Source organism: Suricata suricatta, chromosome 6 (assembly GCF_006229205.1).
Source record: "Suricata suricatta isolate VVHF042 chromosome 6, meerkat_22Aug2017_6uvM2_HiC, whole genome shotgun sequence".
NCBI classification, from domain to species: Eukaryota; Metazoa; Chordata; class Mammalia; order Carnivora; family Herpestidae; genus Suricata; species Suricata suricatta.
The window spans coordinates 129,110,275-129,133,497 of record NC_043705.1 but is presented as its reverse complement, the minus strand read 5'-3'; the positions used below and the strand labels follow the sequence as shown (position 1 = coordinate 129,133,497).

The 23,223-nt window shown below is 35.0% G+C and overlaps 1 protein-coding gene across 2 annotated transcripts in view; it reads right to left on the bottom strand.

Annotated features, from left to right (window-relative positions):
* LOC115293259 (cadherin-10) overlaps positions 1-21,607 on the bottom strand; it is a 177,636-nt gene extending 156,029 nt beyond the window's left edge. For both annotated transcript variants that reach the window (XM_029941056.1, XM_029941057.1), the window contains exon 1: positions 21,280-21,607. The gene's annotated coding sequence lies outside the window, so the exon portion shown is untranslated. The remainder of the gene's footprint in view (positions 1-21,279) is intronic.
* Between the last annotated feature and the right edge of the window lie 1,616 nt (positions 21,608-23,223).

Here is a 23,223-nt window from a genome sequence, read left to right as displayed (position 1 = left end):
TCACATTTTAAAATGTTAATTTTAAATTAACATTTTATCTGCAAAAAAAAAACCCAACAAACACCATTATATATTACCCTCACTCATAATTATGATTTGCAACTACTAAATATTGAGAGATAATTTCATATTTATCATGGGCTTTTATGTTGAATGGTGTTCTCTTATCATTATTCCTGTTGCTTCATTGATGTGAATAACTTGTAGAATAATGTTACTTGAACACATATAAATTAAGCATGAGAGTTTTTTGGTAAAATGACAAACATTTGTACTTAGAATATAACACAAATTAGTATAGTATTCAAATAGTATTCAAATGCATACTAATTTTATGTAAAGGATTATTTTGGTTCACAAAAACTAATTGTTGAGTGTGAATATGGCACTGAGAATTAAAATGGAAGTTATTTAGAGATTAATACATATAGAACAAAGTAGGGAGCCTGGGTGGCTCATTGGTTAGAATACAACTCTTCTTTAAGTCTCTGTTTATTTAAGGGGGGGGGCAGAGAGCATAAGCATGAGCACATGGGAGTGAGGGAAGAGCACAAAGTGAAGAAGAGAGAGAATCTCAAGCAGGCTCCATGACATCAGCACAGAGCCTGACACAGGGCTTGATCTCATGAATCGTGAGATCATGACCTCAGCCAAAACCAAGTTGGATGCTTAACTGAATGAGTCACCCACATGTCCCTAAGCATCTGACTCTTGATTTTGACTCAGGTCATGATCTCATTGATCAAGGATTCAAGCCCCATGCTGAACTCTGTGATGACAGCATGGAGCCTGCCTGGAATTCTCTGTCTCCCTCTCTATGCCTCCTTGCTCTCCTGTTCACTGTCTGTCTCCTTTCTCTCTCAAAAATAAATAAATAAACATTTTTTTTAAAAAAAGAACATAGTAAATTCTTGATACACCTTTCTCTATGTGGCAAAACTTCTGATTAACTCAGATAATTCATCACTATCATTTAAACCTCACTTGGAAAAACCCATAAGATGTTTAATATATAATATTTCTATCTCTGTTGTTGTTTCAGAAACCTAAACAATGCTTGAGAGTAACAATGATCACAATGGAAAAGTGGGTCCTGGAATAACATAAGAGCATTTTGTTACAAGATAGTTATTCACCTTAAGCACATGATTATATTAGATATATCCATACTGTCACATGAAAGCTCACAGCTTTCAAAATTCATATAGCCTGAATCAGGTTTGAGGAACACTGATTTATGTCACAATCTCAGTGTAGTTTTCTAACAATTACTTTTTAAAAATATATAAAATTCCTCTTATTGTTAGAGCCACATGGAAAAAACAATGTTATTGAGAGTTTGCTTGGTAATAACTATTCAGTTTACTAAATCTCAGTAAGTGGTGTTTATATGTACATTCACTTATTAGTTTTTTCTCTTTCTATAAAGTGAGTTGATTTGCTATAATTTGGAATCTTTTATTTTTCATATGCTCAATAGGTTTCCTGATGATTGGCAAGCTTTTCTAAATTAAATATAGTTTTGAAAAATTAGTTCATATTCATAATACTTTCTAATAATGGATGATGTATTAATTAATGTACAAGAAGATGGTTTTCTAACTGTAGACACACGAATCTCTTGCCCATACCCAGAGACAACCATTGTGGCTTTTTTTCTATGTCTACTATAGACATATCCTACATATGCTTAAAATTTCATTATATGCCTTATTTCTCTAATTGGAGGCCTTAAAAAAAAACTACAATGCAATGTTAAGAGAACGACATGACATCCATGAGGAATTTATGGCTACTTTTTTAGATTAGATGTTTTAATAAAACTTGTTCTATGTAAAAGTCTTCTCTGCCATGAATGAAAAAATTTATGAACAAATTTTGATAACTCAATTGTACATATTAATAAAATAGTGCTTAAAATATGGCACATTTGTTGTAGTTTTACATGCTAAACCCCACTTATTTTTAGGACAATGTTCTCTTTGAAAAAGAAACAACAAAAATAGCCTCTGACAAATAGAAACTTTACAATAAGGAAAACAGGAATAGAAAAAAGTAGGTCATATATTTCTCCTTTCAGGAATGCATCTGTCACTTAGGTAAATATGGGTGAGATGGTAAGAAGAGCAGGGACCATGTCAGAGTTTGCATTCTGTCTCTCTCACATACTGCCTTTGTGCTTTGTGAAAGTTAACTAACCTCTCTGTGCCTTGGTTCTCCATTTCAAAAATGAGATAATAATATTATTCATTAAAAATCCATCATCTTTAATGATGATTAAGAAAAATCCTAGATGTAAATCATATTGAGCAGGGCTGGGCACTTACAAAATTCTCAATAAATGACAGTTATTGTTATTATGAGGCTTGTTAATATTTAGCCATTTGCTTTAAAACTTTTTAATGACAGATCTAGCATCTTCTACAAATAATCAGTATCAGCAAATGACTATGATAGCCTTAATTATTACATAAAGAATATGCAGTGCATACCACACAACCGCAGTGAACACATGTATGACCTCAGTTAATTATAAAAAAATAAACTCATGCAATTGATATTGCCTGACGTTCCCTTTTATAGTGAAGCAAACCTTTACTACTTTTATAGAATGGTAGAAATAACGCAGGGATGGAAATTTAAAGACATAAATTCTACTTTGTATGTTGCCAATAACTGACTATGCGATTAAGAACAAGTTGTTTTCTTAAGAAAAACACATACACACACAAATGGACCTCAACTGAAGCAGAATTTTTAAAAAGCTATGTGACACATCAAAGATGCTAACTCATTAGTGTCACCATGAGTAGTTTTCATAGCTTTGGAATACGACATCCCATCAGCAAACAGGGACGAGAAACTACACTTCCGTCAGTGGTAGAAAGACACTGAATAGCAACCAAGCCATTAGGAACAATGTATAGAGGAGAGGAAAGCCGCAGACAGAATTTGGTAACTCAGAGTACACCAGTGTTTGGGAGCACGTCCAAGAAAATTGCTGGTGGTAGAGAAAGGGCAGATTCAGACATACTGTTTATCAGCATAATTACATTAGCAGTCTCAGGTTGGCTAACTTTGGGGACAGAGTTTTGGTTCACCCTGAAGAACTTGATTTTATATAATAACACCACCATTTGAGGCATTTAACATGTCAAGCATAATACTTATCTAAGTTTATTTATGTTGAGAGACAGAAAGAGACTGAGAGTGCGGGGGTGGGGGGCAGACAGAGAAGGAGATGGAGAATCCAGAGCGGGCTTTGTGTCTTCAGCAGGCAGCCTGACACAGGGCTTGAACCCAGGAACTGTGAATTCATGACCTGAGAGGAAACCAAGAACTGGCCACTTAACAACCGAGCCATCCAGACACCCAAGGTTGACTATTTTTTAACCTTATTTATTCCAATGAATTCAGGGTAAAGTAATATTTCCTTACTTATTAATATTAGAGCATGTGCATGAGCAGGGTAGAGGAGCAGAGGGAGAAAGAGAGAGAATATTAAGCAGTCTCCATGCTCAGCAAAGAGCCCAGTTCAGGGCTCATTCCTACAACCCTGAGATCATGAGCTGAGCTGAATCGAGAGTCACATACTCAACCTACTCAGCCACCCAGGTGCCCCAAAATATATATGTATGTATTTTTAAGAGCTTTAAAGTAGTACATCTTTTGTGAATGCTTTAATCACGTCTGAACCCGTAACTTGTTGACAAGTTTCTTCAAAAATATAGTATTCCCAGAGAAAACACAGCTTTGTTCCTTAGTGGCCAATCTTCCATGGTCATTTCTGGGTTTGCTCATAGTGATAAAAACAGTGAAATGACTGCGCTTTGCAAACGTTCTAAATATCCTTCAAGCAAAGGTCAAATAACAATTCAATCTTCCCCATTACTTCACCTTTTGAACTTTTACTAATGATTCCTAAACCTAAACTGCTTTAGAGTCATTTTAGTGCTTAATCACACACAACCAAGTACTGACTATGCTACCTTGTTTCTCAGTAACATAATATGTCTCTTACTTTTTCCTACACTTATCTCAGTATTATAACACAAAGCTCTACATAACAGGCGCTGAAAACAATAAATAACTATAAAGCAAGAGTCAACTAAAAAAATAATCAAATAAGAATTTGCATATCTCAAAACAAGTAATGTCTCTTTCACTGTGGTTACTTTCAAGAAAAAATACTACTTATTTTCAATGTATTTATGAAACTTTATCTTTTAAAACTGGTTTGAGATCAATTTATGGGCCCAGACATAAAAACATCACAGTATTTGTAGTTACAATATATATATGCTGTCATCCAGCAAGAGTTTTAAAATATGTAAGGTCAGGAGTGCCTCAGTTGCTCAGTAGGTTAAGCACAGACTTTAGCTCAGGTCATGACTTCCCCATCCATAAGTTCAAGCCCCACGCTGGACTCTGTGCTGACAGCTCAGAGCCTGGAACCTGCTTTAGAGTCTGTCTCCTCTCTCTTTGCCCCTCCCCCACTCACACTCTCAAAAATAAATAAATGTTAAAAAAATTAAATATGTAAGGCCATATCATAACTCCAAAAATTCCAGGGTGCAGTCATTTGTGTACATTAAATGAATATGATAATAAATCAATCAGTTTGAGGAAAAAAAAAACTGCTTTAGAGTTTATACTTATAAGAATGAAAATTGCCTTTTGTTAAAGGAGAGATAGTAAATAGTGTCCACTGGATATAGAAACACCATTTGTGTCTTCAGTGAGTTAATCTTTGAATTACTCTATGGTAGTATACTTATCGTTAAATTGTAATCCATTATATATGTTCAACTTGTCTCATGCATGAATTTCCATATCATACGTTTGCTACTAAGTGGAAGTTACTGATAAAAATCAAAACAATCCTGATTTTAAGAAAGTATATATAAAATGGAAATACACAAGAAAAATAATTCAAGACAGATGATGACTCACAGTAAAAGAGACGTGTAAATAAAAAGGTAAGACTTTTCTAAAACCAGGAAGGCCTTCTAGCAGGAGAAATCAAAGAGTATCTCAGAAAAAAGTAACATTTGCAGCCTATCTGAATGGTAAAAGATTTCATAAGTAGAACCTGGGAGCAGAGTGACCAATATAAACAAATCTGGGGAAGGGCGCCTGGGTGGCTCAGTCGGTTAAGCCTCCGGCTTCAACTCAGGTCAGATCTCACGTTCGTGGGTTCAAGCCCCACATCAGGCTCTGTGCAGACAGCCAGCTCAGAGCCTGGAGCCTGCTTCTGGTTCTGTGTCTCCTTCTCTCTCTGCCCCTCCCCCTCTCATGCTCTGTCTCTCTCTGTATCAAAAATAAATTTAAAAAAACATTAAAAAAATTAAAAAAAAATCTGGGGAGATGCAAAATAATAGTAACTAAATAATACAGAGAACAAAGAATTCTCCTAAAACTGAGAGATGGTCAATTTGTCTGTATTAACAAGTCAAATCACTAGGTGTGGGCAGGGTGGTGGGAATGCAGAAGGACCTACAAAGATTTAATAGAAGAAAAAATAGATCAGATTAGGTTCAAAAATTTGAATTTTAGGGGCGCCTGGGTGGCTCAGTCAGTTAAGCGGCTGACTTTGGCTCAGGGCATGATCTGATGGTTCGTGGGTTTGAGCCCTGCATCAGGCTCTATGCTGACAGCTCAGACCCTGGAGGCTGCTTCTGATTCTGTGTCTCCCTCTCTCTCTGACCCTCTCCTGCTCATGCTCTGTGTGTCTCTCTCTCAAAAATAAATGAAAATTAAAAAAAAAAGAAAAAAGAATAAATAAATAAAATAAATAAATAAATAAAATCATTTGAATTCTGTCCAGCAAGTGATAATAATGCTGGTAATATTTACTAGGAGTTTATAATCGCAAAACAAATTTCTGTGTTATATAAGTACAGCTTCATTTAATCCTTTCAGCAGGCTTAAGAAGTAGCCATCATTATCCCGTCTTCCAGATGAGGAAACAGAGTCTTAGCAAGATTAAACACTTTGCCCAAGATTTCCACTCTCCTTGGTGGCAAAAGTAAAACAATATTGATCCCTCCACTCAACTCTGGAGTGAGACTAGTTTACCACCACATAGTAGCATCTGTCAAAATGGAGATAAGCTGGAAAACTTTGGTGCTAACGGGCGACACATCTTTACGGGCATCACATTAATTTCATCTCTGAAGAAACCCATTCTTAGTATCTAACATTGGCATATGCCCTCATCTTTAACTTCAAAGTTCCCTGTGCTTATACTGTTCCTTGCAGTCATCAGACTATATTGTAATTTGTGTTTTGATTTTCTCCTGGAAAATACTAGAAGGCATTAAAGGTTAGAAAGTTTGAATATTACTCATTGTCCATCATACCTCGGTATCTAATATTCTGCCTTTTTCATAATGGAAAATCAATGAATAATAGTAAAAGAATAATTATAAAAATATATTTTAGGAAGGAGTAGAGCAGGGAGAGAGAAGGTCACCAAGGGGATTTTGGATTTGGACACAGTCATGTCTCATGTTTCATTAGTTTCGCTTTCAATAACCAATTAAATAATGAATAATAATAATCAAATAACCTTTCAAATTCCCCTTTATCTCCTCTATGATTAAACTGTCAAGTTCCCTTGTCTACATTCTCCTAAAACCTCATTCATCCTTCAAGCAAAACACTAAGTAATTGTAACTATATTTACCTTTATATGTTGCTTTTTTTCTACTGTATTTTCATCTCATTGAGGAAGGGACCAAAGTATGTATAACTGTTTCCCAGGTTCCTAGTAAACTCCATAAAACATATTAAGAACTCTAAAAAATATGGTTAAACTGAGAAGGAAAGATGAATTTGAACCTTCTCTGTATTACTGAATTGGAATCAGAAAAAGGATCAATTTTAAATTTTTTATACATTAGAATTTAAAAGATTCATCAAATAATCATATTTGAGGGGGGAAGAGTTAAGATTTACAAGCAATGCATTTGTACTAAATAAAAATGATTCAAAAATTTAAAAATGTGGGGCACCTAGGTGGGTCAGTCAGTTAAGTGTCTGACTTTGGCTCAGGTCATAATCTCAAGGTCTGTGGGTTCGAGCCCCACATCAGGCTCTGTGCTGACAGCTCATAAGCCTGGAGCCTGTCTTTGGATTCTGTGTCTCCCTCTCTCTCTGACCTTCCCCTTTTCATGCTGTCTCTCTTCCTCTCTCTCAAAAATAAATAAAACATTAAAATTTTTTTATTAAAAATGATCTCAGGAATAATGATTAATGATAATACTCCATTATCTTGGGTAAATAGATATGCTCTGTTTTAGACTAAACTTGAGAAGGAACTTGAAATTTTTAGCTAAAAGTGTTTCGGGTCATTTCTTGATTTTTACTGACCAGGGGACATGTTTTTATATGTTTTCTTTCTATATTTATGATTATCCATTTGCTATCCATTCTGCGAAAAACCTTGTCCAAAGCAATAGCGCAAAATAGGAACATAACATTATCAAAAGGTTTCATCTAAATTTTAAACATTTCTAAATTCTTAAACACAACATTTCAACTTCTATCTCCATTTTGGATTATAATAAATGCTTTATAGGCTTATTTGAAATAATACAGTGTGTAGCATTGCACAGAAAAAAAAAAGCTAGCAGTATTTTGAGAATAAAAGCAAATCAATAGTAATATCTCTTAGAATAGAAGCACTTTTGTTGACAGAGGGAACATAGCTTAATGGGAAGCAAAGTAATCTTTGTTTTCAGTCAGAATATTGGGCTGTGCATGAGAAATGATATGCTCTGAGTTGTTTTACATTAAGAGGCAACCTGGCATGTTTGAAATAGAGACAGAAAATGATTTGCTTTATAAAGATGGACAACTCAGGGGCACCTGGGTGGCTCAGTCAGTTGAGCATCCAACTTTAGCTTAGGCCATGATCTCACGGTACATGAATTTGAGCCCAGCATTGGGCTCACTGCTGTCAGTGCAGAGCCTGCTTTGGATCCTCTGTTTCTCTCTCTCTGCCCCTCCCCTCCTTGTGCTCTCTCGCTCTCAAAATTAAACAAGTTTAAAAAATAAAAAATAAAAATAAAGATGGACAACACATAACAGAGAGAAAACCTTCATAAAGTATTTTGTGATTTTATGAGTTTGTCTTTAGTTCCCATTGAGCTTTATTCTCTTAATTAAAGTAAATCTTCTCAGTGATCCAGAGAGACAATTCAGGACCGCTTCACACTGTGGGTTGTAAATGTGACTAAGTGATCCCGCGTCCAATGTGGGGATTGAAGTCTTACTCAAGTGATGATGATGATGAAGATGATGATGAAGAAGATGATGATGAACAGTGTTACTTCAGTACGGTGACATAAAGTGTCCCAAGAGAAAGACAAATAGAAATAGAGGAAGATCTAGATACAGCTCTACATATAGAAATAATAAAGGAAAATTTTTTTCTCATCTTTTGCTATGGGCAATGTGGGAAGAAAATTTATTCTCATCAAATTTCTTCATTTTTCCCTGTACAGAATAAAGTGAACAATGGGGAATAAGGCCATATAAGCAATCAATGCCTGATCCAGATTTAAAAATCTAGAAGTGCTTATTTCTGGCTTCTAGAAAATAATTGTACTGCTCTGTAGTTCAATGCAGGTACTCTCTTTCAAAATTGCAAGAGAGGCAGTAACTGTGGGTTTTACCCTCATGCAAGTGTGTTGCTACGTTACAGAAAAACTAGTAAAAAAGGTTTCACGCTTTTGGATATGCACCTTATGCCACACAAACTACAAATTATTCTAGCATTTAAGGAAAAATGAAAGCAAACCAAGTTGTCTCCCTAAATTTCCAATGAGCTTAATTCAAAAACACATTCAATCACAATCATTTACTTGCTTTTCATGCAGGCTACATATTTATGTTGACGTTTTACAAAACTCAAGAGTAACAATAATGCAGCTTCTGGTTTCTTTGTGCTGAACAGCAGAGGATGCTGTAAGAAATTTTGCTTGAGAAAGTTACACATTTAAGGAGTCATTAGAGTTGACTAGCAGCTACACGGTGAAAGAGAATTAAATTGTATCTCGCTTTGGGGCATTTGGGGGGCTCAGTTGATTAACCATCCAACTCTTGATTTCAGCTCAGGTCATGATCTCACAGTTTGTGAGCTTTAGCCTGTGTCTGGCTGGAAATTCCAGCCCCATATGCTGGCAGCGAGTAAGCTGCTCGGGATTCATTCATATTCTCTCTCTCTCTCTCTCTCTCTCTCTCTCTCTCTCTCTCTTTCAAAATAAATAAAACTTTAAAAACAGTTTTAAAAAATATTTTTCCTCAAAAGTGTTGTTTAAAATATTTTATTCAGGCATTTTCAAAACAATATTTTATAACCTCACTTGGTATATAAAAATTAAATTGAATTAGTGTAAAATTATCTATTTTAGTGCTAATGAATAGCACATTATGTTCTTATGAACATATGAACTATGTTCACATTAGTTTCTTTTTTCTTTTAATATTTCTATTTTACTTTTTAAAGTAGACTTCGCAAGTGGTGTGGGGCTTGAACCCACAACCCTGAATTCAAGAATCACGAGCTCTACCTACTGAGCTATCCAGGCACTCTTACAGTGGTTTCAATGCTTCCAGGTGTAATGATCAGTTAGAAAAGAATCTGGGGGCTCCTGGGTGGCTCAGGTGGTTAAGCGTCTGACTTTGGTGAAAGTTATGATCTTGCCATTCAGAGTTCGAGCCCCTCATTGGGCTCTGTGCTGACAGCTCAGAGTCTAGAGCCTATTATGGATTCTGTGTCTCCCTCTCACTCTCTCTGCCCCTCCCCAACCTCAGGCTATCTCTCTCTCTCTCTCTCAAAAATAAACATTAAAAAAATTTTTTTAAAGAATCTGAAACCAGACAGCATTCCCTAATATACTAGTATATGGCCACAAGGTGGCTCCAAAGACCTAAGTATGTTGTTATTTTACTTGTTGAGGTAAATAGAATTTTACCAGAAATATTAATAGTAATTTGTCCTATAAATGGGACAATACTTCAGAAACATATACTCATTTCAACATTCAAATTAAGTTTTGAAGAAAAATTTATATTATCTTACAATGCAGATAGTCAAAACAACATGTGAAATGGTTGAAACCCTTAAAAATTTTGAAGGATTTTGAAAAGAAATGATTATTTAGCCTATATTATTAATTATTCAATAATATTTATTTTGTCTAGGATTTTATAATTAATCTCTCCCCTAATTTTGCACCATTTGATTCTCAATTGATTTCCAACTAAATGAAAGAAAAATACTGCAAGTTAATGAACTTTTTCCCTAGCATAAAGAATTTCAAAGCTAAAGAGAAAGCATGTCTAATTGCTTTTAATCTTTGGAAGGCTTAATTCTAAAAGTACACACTTTGAGAAAATCTACTAAACTAAAATATATAACATTAACACAATATTTTAAGTTAGCCATCTTAATAAGCCATAAAATAAAAACATTTATCCAAATATAGTGAAGTCAGGGAGAAAAATGAATGTTATTAAATAATCAAAGCATTTACTTAACAAAGATGACATAAGATGACCGTGAATTTGGTTAAATAAATAATAAGTATATATGTGTAATACATATAAATATGTAGCTATGACAAAAAATAAGGATTATCTTTATTATGTTCACAAAAATACATCTGTTAGCTAGATCTAGTGGTCTCTATTATGACTTATTTCACCTTTACATGTGGATGGATAATAAGCTAAGTATATTCTTTCAATGTGTGAATTTCTAAAATAAGTACATTAATTAGGACTAGGTTATAAATGAAACTGAAAAATGAAAACTGTGTTATTATTCAGGATTTCAAAAATGAAGTTTAAAGGAGAAAGATATTTATGGACTTACAGAAATGTATATTTTATGACCTTAATGTTTTGGTTTGTTTTTGTAAGCCATAGAATTCATTCAACAAGCCTTTGAAATTACCATACGCAGCCCCAAGCCAGGAGGAAGAAAAAGTGATTTTAAATTGATCTTCATATCACCTTAAATATGAAGGATGAAAAGAAAGAATTATCTAAATAAAACCTGTTAAAATTTTCACATTTTGCCGCAGATCCTATGTCTTGATCAGACAGTTTCTGGAACCTAGTCTAAGAAAGCAGTAGTCCACTGACCTTTCAGCCTGTAATACAGACTGCAGAATTATTCTTGAGATTTATGGGTATCCAAACTTTAATGGGATTATTTCTGTAATGCACTGCCTCTGTTCATCATTCTTGTTCTAATTCTCATTACTCTGACCTCAAGAAGGAGAATCTGTTAAAAGAACCATTACTGCCTGTATTCAGAAATGGTTCATGCTTCACCTGAGTGACTTTATGTGGCTTATGGAACTCACAACAGTCTCTACCTTTCTAATGCTTTCTCCCTCCTCTGTCCCTATTTTGGGTCTTTATATCATTTTCAAAATTCATGTCCATCAATCCCTTAGTTCATGCAATTACTATATATGATTCTGAGAATGTAATTTAAGTTTTCAGGCTATATTCTCTTTATGCAACTGACATTTTCACAATCATTAGGGATGAATGTATTTATAGCGGTTATATACTGAACCCTTGCCAGATACCACAGCAGATTGGATGAGCCCTTTCTAATTACAGCAATAGATAAACTGTGTCTTTGGAAATTATATGATTCAAACTTCCATTTCATAAACAAAACATAATTAGAAAAAAATTATGACGTTATCAGTAGAATTAGTGACAAAATCCAACATAAAACACCAAGGATTTCTCATTCCAACTTAAACACAAAATTACCACTATAGGATACAAGTTAAAGCTGTCCAAAATTTTAAAGTGGAAGTCCAAACTATATTTGATGACACGGTTAAAATAAAGCACACTCAACATTAATTAAAGAAAAACATAGATCACAGGAATTTACATACACTATCATAATACCAATAAAAATAATAGGCAACAATATGTAGCACTAGAATAGCTATTGTCAAGTATTATCTTTTACATCTGGAAGTTTTGAAAATTGTAACAATTGCACTGTTATGTAAGTATAATTATTAAATACATTTTACAGATGAAAATGTATCAGGAATATTAAATATTAAATACATAGTAAGTGACATAAGATTTGAAGCCAGACAGCTTGGTGCCACGGTCCATGCTTTTATCCATCAGAGAAATTCTAAGAAAGGCAATCTTGCCAATCTTACCATTCCAAGAAAGCCAACCTCAGTGCTTCTGGCATGTAGCCTTATCCCTGTGGAGCCTCCCTATTAAACATGACCTTCATCAGGTGTCCTTACAAAACCAGAATATCGTATCAGAAACTTTTTACAGAGTGACCAAGTTTCAAACACAATGATTTCTATGCCAGTGAATATTTTCATTGCTTGTGGGTCTGTGAGAGCTTCCGTTAACAGTTTTTATCAATAGAATTTGGGGGTCCATATGGTCTTCATACTTGTTATTTAGGCATCTTGTCTGGGACGAATATATTAGTCTCAAATTTGAGCCCTTGCTACAAGGTGACAATTGGCTACTGCAAATGAGAAGTATAAAGTAGACACCAACCAAGATGGTAGCCCCTAACTGAAGCACCAATTGAGAACCCTCTTTCATGAGGCCACTGAGTGAATCTGAGGTTACACAAAAATGTATCTTTAACTAATCTGCTAATGCATTGTGACATTTTCTTGAAAGACACCACATGGCTTTGAATATAGTTTTTTTAATTTTATTTTTAAATTTTTAAATGTTTATTTCTGAGAGAGAGAGAGAGAGAGAGAGAGAGAGAGAGAGAGAGAGAGAGCAAGCACGGAAGAGCACGCACAAGAGTGGGGGAGGGGCAGAGAGAAGAAAACGGCATCCAAAGGAGGTTCCAGGCTCCAAGCTGTCAGCTCAGAGCCCATCACTGGGCTAGAACTCAGGAACTGCAAGATCATGACCTCAGCCAAAATCAGACACTTAACTGACTGACCCACCCAGGCATCCCTGAATATAATTTTTTAAAAATAGGTGGCTTAGAGCCCCATGTCATTCATTTTAAAAGTACCTAGTACTCATCTTTCTTTAACAAAACTGGGTGATAATAACAAATCACGGGATTTTTTATTTAATGTCTCAGTGTAACAGAGGTTAGGTTTTGTTTTGTTTTTCTCACTTTCTCTGCGTGTGGACCTTTAGATGTGGCTTACAGTAGGCACTTTAAGAATGTGTGCCAAATGGAGGAATGACTGAAACAAGGTACTGAGAAGTTTCATCAGTAGCGTAAATAACAGAAAATCAAAACTGAAGATTTTTGTGTTAGGTGGAGAAATAGGTGACTGTCTAAATGAAAACAAACATTTCAAACATAACTCTTGAGCCACCTGGGTGTCCCAGTCGGTTACGAGTCTGACTTTGACTCAGGTCATAATCTCATGGTTGGTGTGTTGGAGCCCTGCATCTGGCTCTGCACTGACAGCTCTGCGCATGAGACTTCCTTTGGATTCTGTGTCTCCCTGTCCCTCCTCTGCTTGGGCACTCTCTCTTTCAAAAAATAAAATAAACTTAAAAAACCTAACTATTTAATATTTCTATTATAACGTGTAGTATTTACGGTGAATATATTTATTGTGAATGTCTTACATTAGAATCACCTCTCCTCAAGTATAAAATTTGCATTGGGTTCATCTTTAATATCTCAGATGTGGCACTAAGGGACTGGCTCATGGAAACCTCCCCTGAAATAAATGAAATCAATTAGAAGCTGAACGGCTTATTGTTTAGATTCTGAGATATTATGTAAAAATATAAAGCAAAATAAAAGTGAAAAATATAATACATGCAGAAGAATATGATAACCTAAAGCCATAGGGAATTTAAAATAATTATTGTGAAGTTTACTTCACAAGTGCTTAACCTACTGCCTCTATTAAAAATTGAAAAATTCTATCAGGAGTTTTTTGAGGACAATGGTTTATACGGGACATTACACGTTGCTTCTAGAAAGGACAGGACTCTTCTCATCCATGCTTCTTTTTTTTTTTTAACCTTGGCTCTACCCAGAAATGGGTTGGATCTAGACACTACTTATCAAGTGAAGTGAAATAATGTTTTTTCTCTGTGGTCAAGATTATGGTTCTCATTTCTCTAACCTCTCTACTGGGCTAGATGTTCAATACAGATTGTACATGTAACAATCACATGGCTTTGCCCTAAGAAAGAAAATGTGCTTTCCCCTCCCTTCGTTCAGATTTCATATTATGATGGAGGCTAATCCAATTCTAAGAAAAGAATTAGTACAGAAATGATTTATTATAACTTAAAATGTAGGGTTACTTCATTTCCCAGCATTTATTTATTTATTTAAGTAGGTATTGAAACAAATACCTGTGCCTACTGCCAAGGTAGTAAAGTTTTACAAATTAAATTTTTTAAATGTAGAACAATCTCATTATTAAATGTTAAAAAAAATTAGGGCATATATTTTAAAAGGCATAGTAGCTAGAATGGAAGAGATTCTTGGACAATACGTAGAGTTCTCACTATTTTTTAACTTTCATCCAACCAAAAAGCTTTATGTCCAATACAAAAAATACTCCTTTGTTTCACAGAGAAATTCTGCAGAAAATTTCCACTCTACAACTCAGCAGGAACACACACACACACACACACACACACACACACACACACACACGAAAAGGTAGAAATATGGAAGAATGCCTCTAGATCCATGGCTGTATTTAGGATGTGACGCTGAACAAATCTCCAAAAGAATAGCTGAAGCCTGGGTGAAGGAGCTGATCAAGAAATGAATATTTTCCATGGGTTTCTATTCATAGGCAAAGGCTTTTATACCCCACTTTATCTGCTGGGACTACATTCCAAGATGCCAGCAACAGCAGAGAGCACCAAACTATGTTTCTACCTATACGTACATATTTGTGATAAAGCTGAATTGATATGGGTGCATTAAGAGATGGACAATAAATAATAAACTAGGACAATTATAACAATACGCCATAATAAAAGTTACATGAAAACGGTCTCTCTCTCTCCCTCTTAAAATATCTGTATCCATCCTTCTCCATAGGATAATGTGAGGAGACAAAAGGCCCACATGATGAAAGGAAATGAGGTGAATGATGTAGGAACTGTGACACAGCATTTGTCTACTATTGACTTTGTGGGGTATGTCTCGAGGGTCATCTGTTTTCAAAAAGCACCTGGCTGTGAGTAACTGAAGCTGTGGACAGCAAAATTATACATAAGGGGGGTGGGTATGGTCCTCGAATTCAAGGAGATGTACACAGAGTAAATGTGCATGTTGAAGGGTTTCACTCTCCAGAGTGTAAACATCAAAAAGTCATTCTGGCAACAAAATACTGCTCAAGACTACAGAGCAGGAAGAGCCGCTAACTTGCCATGATTTAGGAAGAAGCCCTAAAAGAAGAAAAACACAAAAGAAAGAAAAAGAGAAAAAATATACTTGACTAGGCTAATCGTTAGTCATTGTGTACTGGATTTTTGCTTATTTGATTGAATAAGTTGACATATATGTTACTTTATTCCAATGGTTTATTTTCTCTATGTATTTGCTAAAGCAAATAAAATACTATACTGCCAGTATTAACAGTATACGTAACACCTATTTGGTCAGCAAAAGATTTAAACCAATGAGTTAGAGGTAGTAAAATTTTAATATTTTAGTTGTTTTAAGCAAATATTTTTAATAAAATAATAAATACATTCCCCATTTAGAAGATTTACATGGTAGACACGCAATCACTAAAGTCTGGCAGATAGTACAACTATTTTCAAATCTACCTAAATAAAAGACTACTAATTTAAAGGCGATGGTTATCAATCAAATTATCCGTAAATATTATGGTGCTTCATATAAATTTGAAGACTGATTCAAGAATTATGGAAACATTGATAATTATATAAATTCCAAAAGTTACCATGGTTTTCAAATGGAGTTGATTTCATTTGATTTTATTGGGAGTAGAGTTATATACAAAAGGAGGCTTGGTCACAATTTTTAAAGTTATATTAGCATTATGCAAAAAATATACTCAATAGCGTAGGCAAACATTGATTTCCTTTGATGCATTCATATAACTATGCCAAATTTCAACTTTGATTCTTGTGTGTATAAATTCTATGTGAACATTGCAGAGAATTACCAGAATAACCCAAGTTAAAACATCTACTCTATTCAGATTATTGATTATTTTAATTTCCATAGATTCTGCATAACTTGATTATGGTTACAGTTTATGTTTCCCAAATTTTCTACTGAAAACAAAAAGGAGCAAGGACAGTTCTTTACAATATCTATAAAAGACATTGCTCATTATATATTAGTTTACATTCTTACATTACAAACTGGTAATATTCGTGTCTTGCAGCAAAGAAGAATCAACATTTCTAAGGAAGGACTGCTTCCTGGAAAGTGCAATTTATGTTTCATTTATTTTTAAAACCAGGCCTGTCAAACTATTTCAGTATCCTCTGTTGCAGGAAATCAACAAAGATTCCCAATCAATAAACCAATGTACTGAATATAATAACTCATGTCTATGCATTCTACATTCTGATACTTTGGAGAAGTCATTTCATTAATAAATGCTGCAGTTCCCATACTTTGCTTGCTAGTGCAGTAAACTACATTGATGCCAATTTCAATTCCTTAAAAGCCTACGTGTTAGAATATCTAAAAGAATCACTTTCATTTTAAAGGACATGAACTAGCCAACTGAACTGTCATAGACTTTATGCTGTAATGCAAAAAATAATGTAATAAATTAAATGTATAATGTGGCAGATGATCGAGTACTGGCTATAAAAATCACAAGATTTACAGAAACATTATTTCACATAGGGTGATATTTTTAAAAAGCACATGGAAAACTCATTCAAGGACCTTTGTAATTGCCATAAATGAGGGAGGAGCAAAGGAGGGAGGGAGAGAGAGGGACAGAGAGAGGGAAAAGGGAGGGAGGGGCGAGAGACAGACTGAGAGAGAGAGAGAGAGAGAGAGAATGAGTTCACACTGCAAATTTTCTGAGCATCATCAGAACTCTGAAGTGTCTAGACATGTTATTTAATGCTGAATATCCTGTTGTGAAGCAATGCTGTATTATACCTTAGAGCCTATTGCTTCATTCTGTCCTGAAGTCAAATGTTATTTAACTTTGTATATTTTTGTCATGTAGAGTATGGAGAATCTAGGCTGCTTTATAAAAGAAAGGGGAAGGATATTGAGATCACATAGTTTGGTAAAGGGCTTTATAATGTTACTGGTAAACTCTCGACTACATTCCTCTACTACAAGGGATAGTTATATGAAGGCATTTCAACTCCCGAAGGCAGTCACTATTTTTAAGAAATGCTACATTTTACTTCTTATTATGAGATGACATGTAATTTCATTTTATTCATTCTTACTCAATTTCCAGTTTTCCCTTTCTTTAAGTCCACCACCCATGTGGTAATGTTTAACAAATGTCTCCTAGTACTACAGAGGATAAACTATCACATACATTGCAAGAGATAAACAGTATAAAAATATAAAGACATTTGTGAAAACAAAGCATCTCGATTCTTTAAAAAATTACATTACTTTTTTTTCTTGCAAGAAGTGGCATTGATAATAAAGAGTTAAACCAAAGTTCTTTCGAAACAGTTTTTATAAAGCTGTCAGATTATTTAACTGATCAATGTTCACATAACGTTAAGGATAATGCATTTCCAGCAATCTACAACTTTAATGTGATGATGTCGTCTTACAGTGTTTGGCCCTTGAGTTAGTTGAACTGAGCAGTGACAAAGGAGGTTATGGCAAAGGCAGAAATGGCCTCATGCTTTAGATACCCTTACGAAAGACACCATGACCAGATTTGAAAGGGCTCCAAGTCTCATACTAAAATGTCAAGTGAAGTGAGGCTGCTGTGTAGTAAGAAGGGAAGAAGAGAAGAGAGGTAACCCTGAGCTGATATTGTTATCTTAAAAACCAGGCACTCCTTGTTGATTGAAATTTTCTCGTTCTTCATGCGTGAAAAAAAATCTGTAAATTTCAGTGTTGGACTTATTAGAGATAAAAGCAGGGAATGCTATATTAGTGATCTGTGAACATATTCCAAATACTTTAACCAGGGGAAAAAAAAAGAGGACAGATTTAAATTATTGAAATTTAGGAAATTTTTCTTCTACCTGCATATTTCAGATTATTTTAATTATGACAAAATAAAATTTTTTCAGTGAACTCATTGATCTGAACAAAGTATCAAGAAAAGGAAAATATGTTGCCCTATGTTTACTTTCATTTTTCAAATATATGTTCATAATGATATTCCTTGGGCTCTTTTTTTTTTCAAAAAATTCATAATAGGAACCATATATACTTAGTATAATGCTTCATCAATATCACCATTGCTCAGTATAAGCCTAATAAGAATGAAGGCACCAGTCTTGCTACTTGGCCTTTAACTTCAGCCTATTTCAGAGAGGACTGCTAAATATAATATGGTTAGTAAAGTGACTTTTCTGATACCCTAATCAGATAATACTTTAGGTTAATCAAAACCAGAGTTTTCAAGCATAGACCTAAAATTTGGAGATCAAATACCTGCATAAAATTACTTATGATTGGTATAAATAATGTTTACATTTCCCTGCTTATACTTTGTTACTTTATATCGGTATTTCACAAGCACTTCTAATGGGGTAACAGTATTAGAACGCAATTTGTGTAGTAGAAATAATGATATACTATGGCTAACAGTTTTCAAACCCAAGGGCTAGACTAGAGATAGTTGGGTTTACATCCATGATTTGTATTAATTGCTTACTATGCAACACTCTTCCTGATAATAACACTTAGCAAAAATATGGTTCACTTTGCTGCTGAATCAGCATCATCGGTGCTAATGATATTCCTGTGCTGCAGCCTAGCGGAATGATTTGGTATAAAAATGACATATTCCAGGAGGACAGTGTGTTATCACTTGCTGCAAAGTAGGTTAAGAAACAGAGGAAATAAGTCGTATGTCCAGAAATCCCCTACATAATAAATTCTCTGCCTCAGTTTTGTGTTTATATGAGAAATTAAGCATGAAGATCATGAAATGAGTCTTAGAGTCTGGACAAGGGTTCACGTATTTTGGAATTAACCTTTTGGTTTCAAATAGACTCTTTTTCAATAAGAAAAAAGCCATTCTTCCTTCAGATTACACTACTTCCTTAATAATGTGTCAGAAAAGTATCTCCCTAGATATAAAATCAATTTTCTACCCTTTTTTAAGAAAATTTCAGTGTAGTAAAAATCTAATTGTATGGTATTAAGTCGAATACCTGTGTCGTACTGGTAACACCAAATAGCTAGTTTTTATAAACATCGAGGAATATCACCTGAAGCATTGATCAGGTACCAGGCAAGTTAACCACTGACCTCATACATATCCATACATATGTGGATAACATACACATTATATGTTGCTTTTCTATTTTCCTATTTTTTTCCCCCTGAGACATATAACTATATGGGATCCTATTCTTTGATTGGAGTCAGGGAAGGTATATGCATTCACCAGGAAAGTCAATTTGTTAGCAGCAAGTATTTGAAACCAAAAAAGTCTCTGATTTTTTGAAAACAGACATCGACTCATAGTTTAAAAACAGCAGGGGAAAAAAAAGTGAAAGCAAATGAAGGAAGCATTTCTTTATGTTTTTATCATTAGAATAGATTTGTATTTGATGGGTCCCAAAGACACAGACACATTTTGCTTATATTTGTATACTCCCGGATCTCCCCCCGCACCATAAACTACTTATGCATTACACATTGAATACATTTGTGCCACATTTCCTACACTGCAGGCAATAGCGACAAGGTACATGATCTATACAACTTATTTACCTATTTCTGTCTGACACAAGCTCTTCCTGTTTTCCTCATCACTTTAACTAAAAATGAACCTCGAGCTCTTGTCAATGACATAATGTTTTCATGAAAGTTCTACTAATTAAAAATCTCCACCATACCAGACCTAAAAAATGAGCACACTCTTGCCAAGTGTTATTCACCACAGAGAAGCTCTTGTAGCTACATTTTAAAGAAGGACACAGAGGGGGATGGTGTGGAGGAAGAAAGTCTACCAACGTATGCATTGAACTATAACTGTTGTCAGCATCAGAGGGGCAGATGATTTTTAATATAGATCCTTTAGGAAGAAAGAAGAAGAAGAAATAACGCATCTCCAAACAGTTGAGCGTAATGGATGTGCAGTTTGGGATAACAGAAGCTTTTACTGGAATGAAGAACCACTATTATAAAGAGATTTCTGCTTTTTGAAGCAAAAGATGATAGAGCAGTTTCAAAATGATGTTTGTCTTTGATTGCACCTGTACCCCCCCTCCCTTTTAAATAATAAGGAGATGGTAGGTTTCTATTGTAGTGACATAAAACCACTTTCGGACGACTGCGTTTGCCCATACTTATAGTGCTATCAATAGTTACTTGTTGGGGACATGCATTTAGACTCGCAATGTGCTGCATTAATTTAACAGCACATAAAATATGGATTTTATTGCAGCAGAGACAATAAATGCTGCTGACTACATGCATTTAGTCTCTCTCCTTCATCTTTCCCCTTGTACTTCTGACTTAGATATGAAATGTGAATGTAGGAATTATGCCCCTTCTATTTCTGATGAATGCCAATCTAGTTTATTTATGTAGATGCTTAGTGACCATTGACAGTTTCTAGGAATCTGTCGACTGAATGCCTGTCATTTCTCTTTATATTGAACGTACAATGAACTATGACTATAAAAAGCGCAGAGTGAATCCATTCGTATGGAATGCAAAGTAATGTTAGATGATGTTAGAGTTCACAGCAACAAGGCTATCTCTTCAACTGATTTTTAAAATAAAGACAAACAGTATGAGCATGACAAATTATACTCCATGATCTGTTTTTAGCATTTGTTCAGAGTGGATGAATTCACAAACTCTAGTCTCATGACCCCACTGTTGAGCATAATATATAATTTAATCTAGGTTTACATTACCTCTATAGATATTCAAAGCAGTTGTTTCTAGAATTTAATATAGAGTTTCATGCTTATTAATTTCTTCATGTGTTAAAGATAAGTATTTGGAAATAATTGCTAAAAACAACTTAAAAACAAACATTATCCCCCCACCCCCTGGGAAAGAAAATAAAAGACCTTAAGGGGGTTGGGGGGGGGAAGAGAGGAGGGGGAGAGGTGAAGTCTTCCTACCTTTTTTTTAGCAGCTTCTGGATAACGGAAGTTGGTCCCAGCCAAAATAACCCTGGAGAAATTGCCACTGTGTCCCCTTTTTGTTTGTTTTCGGCTGTTATTTTCTATCACTGCTGCTACTTCAATCTAACTCAAGCTTTCTCTCAGCATTACTTTCAACTCTGGACGGCAGGGAACCGAAGAAAACGGGGGCGAGCTCTCTCTGATTGGCTTTCATTCAGTGCTTCTGATTAAGAGGAAGGAAAAAAAGGAGAGGAGGGGAAAAAAGCCCTTCCTCACGCGGAGAGAAAGGTTCTGCTGATAGAGCGGCAGTCCTCGCCATGGGAAGGTTAGAGACTGGGGAAGTGCTGGCTTTCGCTAGCACACAGCGATTTGCAAGTGAATGCGAGGGGAGGGCGCATCCAAGACGGGAGCCGGGGATGAAAGGCTTCCCCTCCCCCGCAGGGCAGAAAGACTCTCTGTTTCAAGGCGAAGGTAATCAGCCCAATCTAATCCGGCTGTGTCCGTAACGCAATCTCAGGAACCGGGCTGCTGCTTGCAATGCTTCTTTAATAGATACTTCTTCTGACATATATATTCCTGCACCGTCCTCACACCAGACTCCTGAAACACAAGTATTAGCCGGTGCCAAGTCACGTTGCAACCAGATCTGATACGTTACCAGAGTGATTTGGGTTGAGGTTCATTTTTATTTATTTTTGCTTGCAGTGAACTTTCTTTTTTTGATTCTCCAAATACCTTATTTTTGTTACTTCTTGTCATACGAGAACATAACGTGGCTGACCGTTTTGGTACGTCTGTGAGCCAGTCTGGTCTCCTAAATCTGATATCTGCTTTGCATTTTGATTTTTTACAGATAAAATATTTTATTCATAATTTAAATATGCAATTAAAACTATTAAAATGTTTAGACTTTGGACTTGGCAGGATCTTCTATCTTTTTTTCCTTTTTACTTTTTTTCTCAGAAATTTGGGTTTTATGCCCACATGTGTGTGTGTGGACAGATGTAAATACATCTGGGTGGTTCTATTTATTTATCGACCATCTGATTGTCCATCTCTCTCCTCATCTATCTCTACACTAAGTTGTATTTGATCGAAACCTTGCCGAAGGATGTCAGTATAGCTCCATAAAATAATGAATACCTTTATATTTTTCTGGCTACATATAGGATTCTTTTTAAAGTAAATAAATATTATAAACATATTATGAAATAATAATGTACTATAAAATGATTTTAAAGCTGGAGGAGGGATTGTGAAGATAATCTTGTTTAGCTATGACTTTTATAAGTCAGAAATGTTAAATGACTTGCTTAAGGTCACAGAGCTTTCTAGTGATATACTTAAAACTATAATGACTTGATATTGAATATTGATATAACTCTGTTTATGTAAGTATATAACATATATTACATATATGTATAATTCCACTTTAATACTGTTTCTGAGATGCCATACCACCTCCAGGGTACATGTCTGATTATTACAATATCAGTAGGTCCTTTACACAGTAAGGATAATGAGAAAGGAAAGAAATTTAATCTGGGAGGAAAAAAGGGGGGAAGGAGATGTTAAATCAGATTGCAAAAAAGTTTTAGCATACCAAATGTTATTGTATGACCAGCGTTACTTACTAGTTTTTTATTTTAAAATAGCAAATATTTCTGGGGTGCCTGGGTGTGTCAATGGGTTAAGTGTCTGACTCTTAATTTCAGATCAGGTCATGATCTCAAGATTTGTGAGTCTGAGTTTGGAGTAGATCTCCAGGCTGACAGCACCGGAGCCTGCTTGAGATTCTCACCTCTCTCTCTCAATCTCAAAATACATAAATACACTTTAAAAAGTAGCAAATATTTCTGCTCAACAAAGTGGTATTTAGAGCAGAAAGAGACTTTTTGAAACTCTTGTCAAGGATGAGGGCACTAAAATCTAGAAAATTGT